The sequence below is a fragment of the Rhododendron vialii genome, chromosome 10a (assembly GCF_030253575.1).
Source record: "Rhododendron vialii isolate Sample 1 chromosome 10a, ASM3025357v1".
Taxonomy (NCBI): domain Eukaryota; kingdom Viridiplantae; phylum Streptophyta; class Magnoliopsida; order Ericales; family Ericaceae; genus Rhododendron; species Rhododendron vialii.
This window is the reverse complement of record NC_080566.1, coordinates 6,040,070-6,048,263: the sequence shown is the minus strand read 5'-3', so window position 1 is coordinate 6,048,263 and position 8,194 is coordinate 6,040,070.

Sequence of the window (8,194 nt, the reverse complement as noted above, 5' to 3'; positions counted from 1 at the left end):
ACCGTGCCCACCTGGCACTGAAGAATTTCTCCTGAAACATAACAAAGCCAAAGATAATCACCTATATTAAGAATCCACGGAATATAGAAGAGCGCTTATCCACTTTCAATCTTCTTGACCAAGATTTTGTGCCAGCTCGTACTTTTGAAAGCCATTTCCTTATGATGTGTCTGTCAAACTAGGGGAGAAGGGAAAACTAAAGAAAAAGGAAGCCATACCACATAAACAGTCTTCTCCATCCCACCACAACGAAAGTCCTATTGTTCTGCTTTCTCCAAATCAACCAGTCCTCATTGAAAGTATTAAAGGCGCCATATTGAGAGGCCAGATTGCTAGAGCCACTTTGCACAAGATAATATAGGTATCAAAATAGCAAAACAAAAGAATACATTCAGGGAATCTAAGCAGAGCAGCAAATCTTACTGTTTAAAGTTTAACCAAATGTATCTCCTTCCCAATATAAGTTGAAACCAAGGTTCAATATCAGATATGAAGCCCACAATTAGATTACATATATAGGAAGCAAACACAGGCACAGACAATAAAAATTGAAAATATCCATTGTCCAAGACCTAGAAATTGGATCCTTTCACACTTTTCAAAAACTGCTTCATATATAGTTCCACGTTGCTAGTGCTTGAGTAGAAGACTATTACGAAGAACTTTAATTAATTAGAAGCTGATTGGCACGCCTTATCACCTTCATTTTCTTGACTAGCAACGGGTAAATGCAGCACCATCCTGGTTAAACTAAATCAACTCGTCTCTTGACAGACACTAAGCTCTCTGAGTATGAAAAAACTTGTGCTATATATTGTAGTCCTTGCAAATTGCATAACTGTTTGTATTCTTTTTATGTCCCTTGTACTAAGGTTGTATGACACTATCTGCCCATTTTTGCACCCAGTCAGAAGAACCTCTCTATTTGGCCGAAACCCAAATGGACCCTGATTTCCTAAGATGGCCCCAATAGCGTACGTTTTAGTCCAACACTCCTGAACTATATATTCTTCCATTAACCACATGTCAAACTGCGTCTCTTCTAGTTGGCTGTCATACATTGGCACATGCAACAAGGGCAAGAGAATCATTCAGAAGACAAAGATTAGCCTGCGATTCAAAGCCAACGCTGATGGGCAAGGCTCTTCATTTGAACGATCCTTCAACGGTGTTTAAGACATCAATAGCACGGACCTCAATAGAAAAGTCATAACATAGCTAGTAGAAAACCCCATCCATTAATGTGGAAGGATGATCATAAGGTCTGACTCTATGGTTGGGCACCGTAGCTGATTTCTTTCCATGAGTCTGTACTCATGCCATAGATCTGAATTTTATGATCAATGCGCGTGGGTGTTTCAAAGTCCATAATTTTATGATCAAAGCGTGTGGGTGGTTCAAAGTCCATATCCACTGCTTTCGAAAATTCATAGAGGGTGGCGACCCTGACCACTATATAATCATTAGTTTCGGAATCAAAAGCAAACCCTACATGATTAGTAAGCCAATTATGATAAGGGGATCGAAGGAGTAGCCTAAATTCTCTCGTTGCAGGGTTGCATATCATGATATTCGCCTTGAACCACTCGGAGAGACACATGAGGCCATTACAAGAGCCACGGATCCTGAAACAACTAAGGTTGACTAGCCTCTCGGTGAAAGAGAGATCTAGATGTTGGATTGAAGTTTGGTCGGGGAATAAATAATAGAACCAATGGTAGGTATAATTGTTGTCAGTGCGAACGAGCGAGATGCAGTCGTGGGGTTGAGCACGGGTGTGGTGGTGGGAGATGAAGCTAGGGTTTCGGAGAGATTTTTATCGATTTATATCTTTCCAAATAACTATTTGCCAAAATATACCTTTTTTCAAACTATTTTTAAAAATAGTTCAAAACGCACATTCCATGTGCGTCGTGCATATGGGATATGCGTTATTGATAAGTGCTAAAATATGTATATTTTCGCCCTCCAATCTATATTTATTAGTCTTTTATTTTTGTTAACTGATTGTTATTATTTGTTGTTATGTATAAAGGTTGCTCGAGCTCGATTTTCAAGATTTTGGGTAAAAACGGAAGGTAGCAAAAGTTTTGGGTCAAAGTGCGAAGTAGATGAAACCCAAGGGCCTCTATGTGATTCTTCCCTTCAATGCCTGTAAAAAAAACAACTTTTTTTTACCCTACCGTCTACGTGGGAAGCAGCTTTTGAAAAAAAAAGTCAAAAGCAGCTTTAGCTTTTGGAAAAAACGGTCGGCAGCAGCTTTTGAAAAAAAAGGGGGCGGCTGTCAGCGGAAAAAAATATAAAAGGGAGGACAGAGAGCTGCGAAAAAGGAGAACGGAGGGTTGTCAGAGAAAAACACAAGCAGCGATCGAGGGTTAAAGAAAGAACAGGGCTGCAATTTCTCCCACTGTATTTTCAGTACACACTCCGACCTTTATTTTACAGTATTGATTTCTTCGAAGCTTTGTTTTTCTCTTTTAAGTTTTGTTTAGATCTCCGCACACCGGTAACTCGTATTGATTTCTGTTCTTTATTAAAGTTATTCATTGGTATTTAATTAATTGTTATTTTTTTGTTTATTTTTCATCTTGCGTAATAGAATCATGTTTCAATTTAGGGTTTCTTTTGTTTATCACATAATGATTAGTGAGTAGTGATATAGGTAGGGTCGCGGGGTGATTAGCACGCCGTGATCAGTTCGGGTACTGCTCTTTTTATCAAACAATGTAAAAATGATTTAAGATTGGAAAAATACTTCCCGCGGACGAATCTGGGCATTGTCGGAGCCCTTGTGAACGGGGGAATGGGGGTCCAAAACCCATTCTCCGCTGCGCATGGGTATACGGCGACCCTAAGGTTTCGCATCTTGCGGGGTATCTTTTCAATCCAAAATTGAACATTTTTAAGAATACCAAATTGAGCAGGTTGATCTGGACTGGTTACGAGTGCTATGAACCCTACGACTGTACCTCTTTTTAATTATTTGAAAAGAAAAGTTATTTTTCTTAAGTTTTAGTTAATCTCAAACAAAACAACAAGGGGTAGCTACCTAAGAGCTAATTTTAATTCTACAACCCGAATTTTTAGTCAGCACACATCACCGTCTCTGTGGATTCGACTCCGGACTTACCGGATATTATGCTGCGTCGATCTCCGCCCTACGCTTGGGGCAACCCATTAATTTAGGACTAGGAAATCGGTCAAGCATTTTTGGCGCCGTTGCCGGGGAAAAACACAAGCAGCGATCGAGGGTTAAAGAAAGAACAGGGCTGCAATTTCTCCCACTGTATTTTCAGTACACACTCCGACCTTTATTTTACAGTATTGATTTCTTCGAAGCTTTGTTTTTCTCTTTTAAGTTTTGTTCAGATCTCCGCACACCGGTAACTCGTATTGATTTCTGTTCTTTATTAAAGTTATTCATTGGTATTTAATTAGTTGTTATTTTTTTGTTTATTTTTCATCTTGCGTAATAGAATCATGTTTCAATTTAGGGTTTCTTTTGTTTATCACATAATGATTAGTGAGTAGTGATATAGGTAGGGTCGCGGGGTGATTAGCACGCCGTGATCAGTTCGGGTACTGCTCTTTTTATCAAACAATGTAAAAATGATTTAAGATTGGAAAAATACTTCCCGCGGACGAATCTGGGCATTGTCGGAGCCCTTGTGAACGGGGGAATGGGGGTCCAAAATCCATTCTCCGCTGCGCATGGGTATACGGCGACCCTAAGGTTTCGCATCTTGCGGGGTATCTTTTCAATCCAAAATTGAACATTTTTAAGAATACCAAATTGAGCAGGTTGATCTGGACTGGTTACGAGTGCTATGAACCCTACGACTGTACCTCTTTTTAATTATTTGAAAAGAAAAGTTATTTTTCTTAAGTTTTAGTTAATCTCAAACAAAACAACAAGGGGTAGCTACCTAAGAGCTAATTTTAATTCTACAGCCCGAATTTTTAGTCAGCACACATCACCGTCTCTGTGGATTCGACTCCGGACTTACCGCCGAGGAGGACTTACTACCAAGCAGGATGCGAAGGCTCGCCTTATCCGGTGGATTCTTTTGCTGCAAGAATTCCACCTTGTGATTAAGGATAAGAAAGGGGTTGAGAATGTAGTAGCCGACCACCTGTCTCGTCTGGAGTTTGAGGACCCCACCTCTCATCTCCCCATTGTGGATTCTTTCCCTGACGAGCAGTTGTTCGCTGCTAATGTGTGCCCATGGTTTGCAGATATCGCCAATTATTTGGTGACTGGGCAAATTCCACCCCATTGGTCCACAGCTGAGAAGCAGCGATTTTTGAGAGAGGTCAGGCAATATATTTATGATGATCCATATGTGTTCAAGTATTGCGCGGACCAGATAGTGCGCCGGTGTGTCCCCGAAACTGATAAAAGGGGAATTTTAGAGTTTTGTCACACCGAGGCGTGCGGAGGTCATTTCTCCGCAAAGAAGACCGCCGCCAAGGTCAGTGAGTGTGGTTTCTTTTGGCCGAGTCTTTTTAAGGATGCATACGTCTTTTGTAAGTCGTGTGACCGGTGTCAGAAATTAGGCAAGGTTGGCCCGCGGAATATGATGCCCCTACAAAACATTTTTGTGATAGAGGTCTTCGATTGTTGGGGTATTGATTTCATGGGCCCGTTTCCGGTGTCATACGGTTATGAGTACATCCTCCTGGCGGTGGATTACGTTTCCAAGTGGGTTGAGGCAATTCCCACTAAGACCAGCGATTCTAAGGTCGTGCTAGAGTTCTTGCGAACTAACATTTTGTCAAGGTTTGGCATGCCACGTGCCATTATCTCTGATCAGGGCACACACTTTTGCAATAGGTCTTTTGGGGCGTTAATGAACAAGTATGGCATCTCTCACAAGGTGTCTACTGCTTATCACCCTCAAACCAACGGTCAGGCTGAGCTAGCAAATCGCGAGATTAAGGGGATTCTAGAGAAGACCGTGAACCCGAATAGGAAGGATTGGTCACTTCGGTTGACTGATGCCTTGTGGGCCTACCGCACTGCTTACAAGACCGTGTTAGGTGCTTCACCCTACCGGCTTGTTTATGGTAAGGCCTGCCACTTGCCCGTTGAGATGGAGCATAAGGCCTATTGGGCCATTAAGACGCTAAACGCGCGTTTACCTGAGGCGGGTGCCCATAGGAAGCTCCAGTTGTGTGAGCTTGAGGAAATTAGGAATGATGCGTATGAGAGTGCGAGTATTTATAAGGCTAAGGTTAAGGCGTATCATGATAGAAATATTCAGCGCAAAACCTTTAGTGTTGGTCAGAAAGTGTTACTGTATAACTCGCGCCTTCATTTATTTCCTGGTAAGTTGAGGTCCCGGTGGGACGGTCCCTACGTTGTGCATAAGGTTTACCCGAATGGTTCTGTAGATATTTGTGACCCGAAAAATAATAATATTTCCAAGGTTAACGGGCAACGTCTAAAATCATTTTTGGAATATGTGGAAATAGGTGAACCTGATGAGGTTTTGGTCGATCCTGTTTATTCGGATGACCCTGTTGTGTAGCCGTTGGGCTACGTTCCGACGGGTAGCTTTCGCGTACCACTGTCTTCACTAAGAAGTGGACCCGGCCCCTAGCAATAGTGGTACCCATCATTAACTTGGGTTTTGGGAATAATCTTTGTACACTCGTTCTTTTATTTCTTGTTAAAAAAAAAAAAAAAAAAAAGTAGAATTTGGAAAAGGGAAAAAATTAGCATAATGGTTTGGTATAGCCACCTGGTCAAAGCTATGTATGTAGTACTTAGGAGGTTGGGTCTGACGGCAGGCACGTAGTTAGCAGCGAGAATTCTGTCTGAACCATCTGACTTTAATGTCCAAACTCTGTGGAGATTGCTTCACAAACGGAGTGGTGGGTAAGGAATCTGGAAGCCCCAGAGGGAGTGACAGCCTATTAGATGATGGCACTACTTCTCAAGATATCGTTGAATCCTATGCATACTGTCCTTCCAACAAATAGGGAAACACAGTCTTTGGCCAGGGAGAAAAGTAGTACCCGTGTCTTTTGCGTGAAGAAAGTGGATGGTTTAATTTTGTGTCTTTTATTTTATTTCTTGCTTTGTTTATTTCTTTTAGTTATTTTTCTTGCTGTCTTGGAGGCTAACATTTTTGCAGATTGTTCGATCCAAGTTGGGGGGTCTCCCTCTATCTATAGTTTACTCTGCTTAGCCCTCCTTTTCGAGGTGATATCTCTCCTCTCTTTTATGTTTCTGTCCTATCGTTATTTTTCATGCTTTCAATGCGGACATTGACTAGTTCAAGTTGGGGGGAAGGATCACTTTGTTCTTTTACTTACTTTTATTTTGTCAAAAAAAAAAAAAAAAAAATAGTGGATTTCTTTTTGCATGAGACTTGAAAGCTGTCGAGATTGGCTTGCGATTGATTGAGATATGGTAGTCATTCTTTTAATATTGTGGTGGCATTGTAGTTCTTTTTACTAGCTTGTCGCGAAGAATTTGTCATGGCATTTATTTTTAGCACATTTGCACTTCACGTCTGTTTGGGCTTTGGTTACTTGTGAGTTGTGACTTGATTATTCTTGATGGCTAGTTTAGTGGAGACTTATGCCCCATGTGAGTTTAGAGCCTTATCTTTTCTTGGAGTGGTGTCAAATAAACTCTTGTTTGTCATAAATAAAAAAAAAAAAATTCGTTGTTGATCTCATTATTTTTGTCGTCAAGTGTTGAAAATGTTTTGAATTGCCTACTTATCTCTTGGATTTAGAAAGTTGCATGGTTGTGTTGCCCATTGGAGAGGATTATAGGCCATCTTTGCTATTTAGAGCCGGTTCGTTTCTTCATTCACACATTTATCACTTATGAACCAATTTGAGCCTCGTGCATACAACCTTTTTCTTGTTGAGCTCCACCATCTATATTGTGTCTTGAGAATGGTTAGTTAATAATGTGAAGGTGAATTATTGAGAGGGGGATGAGTGGAATTGTGAATTGAACTTTGATTGTTGGTGATCTTTCCCATTCAAAAGAGAAAAAGAGAGAGAAAGACAAAAAGGAAGGACACACCAAAATTATTGTAGAAGAAGAAACATTTGTTCTTAATGTGAGATTGTATTAAAGAGTTAGGGAGAGAAATATGGTGAAGTTGAAAAGAGAAAAAGAAAAAAAAAGAAAAAAAAAAGAAAATAAAGAAAGAAAGAGGGAACGCATCGTTATATTTGTCCTATGTGAGTTGTGGTTAGTTTATTCTCAGACACTTGAATGTTTTACCCTAACCTTGAAATACTTTCTCTTACCTAACGTTATAACCAGAATGAAAGTCCTATTTGATCCTAGGGGCAATGGGCTGTGAATTGGTGGATAGAAAGAGTTTTCAATACTTGGCATTCCGTTCATGAGATCGTGTATCCACTTTGTAGAGCTTTCTTTTTGTGTCAACTTGTGCAGAGCATTTTGCTTTCAGTTACATATTTCCGACTGCACATATTGAGAGTAATATGCACCTTGTTTCGAGTGATTTCATTTGTTGAGTGCATGACACGGTGAGATTTGAAGTCGAGACTCGGTCCGGAGAGAATTTTTGATTATTTTTCACTAGTAACCGAAGCCCTTGTTCACACACGCTGAGTATAGGTGCCATGACTTATTTTTCTGACTTGATAGTATCTAGAACTGTTTATGCCCATTATCTCATCGCGATGGCTTCATATTCTTTGCTTGAAATATCATTAAGCCGTCTTACAGGTTTTTGGGGTTCATGTGAAAAGTATTCACAATGTTTGCGGGTGTTCATTGCTGTAAACCCTCACGAGACTCCACTCGTCCTCTGGGGATCGCCTAGGGGTTTAAAAGGCTTGTTGCACATGCTAAGTGCAATCGTGAGTCCTACGAAAGTGACATAGTTAGAATTTATTTATTTTTTATTATTCTCTTTGCTCGAGGACTAGCAAAATGTAAGTTGGGGGGTGTGATAAGTGCTAAAATATGTATATTTTCGCCCTCCAATCTATATTTATTAGTCTTTTATTTTTGTTAACTGATTGTTATTATTTGTTGTTATGTATAAAGGTTGCTCGAGCTCGATTTTCAAGATTTTGGGTAAAAACGGAAGGTAGCAAAAGTTTTGGGTCAAAGTGCGAAGTAGATGAAACCCAAGGGCCTCTATGTGATTCTTCCCTTCAATGCCTGTAAAAAAAACAACTTTTTTTTACC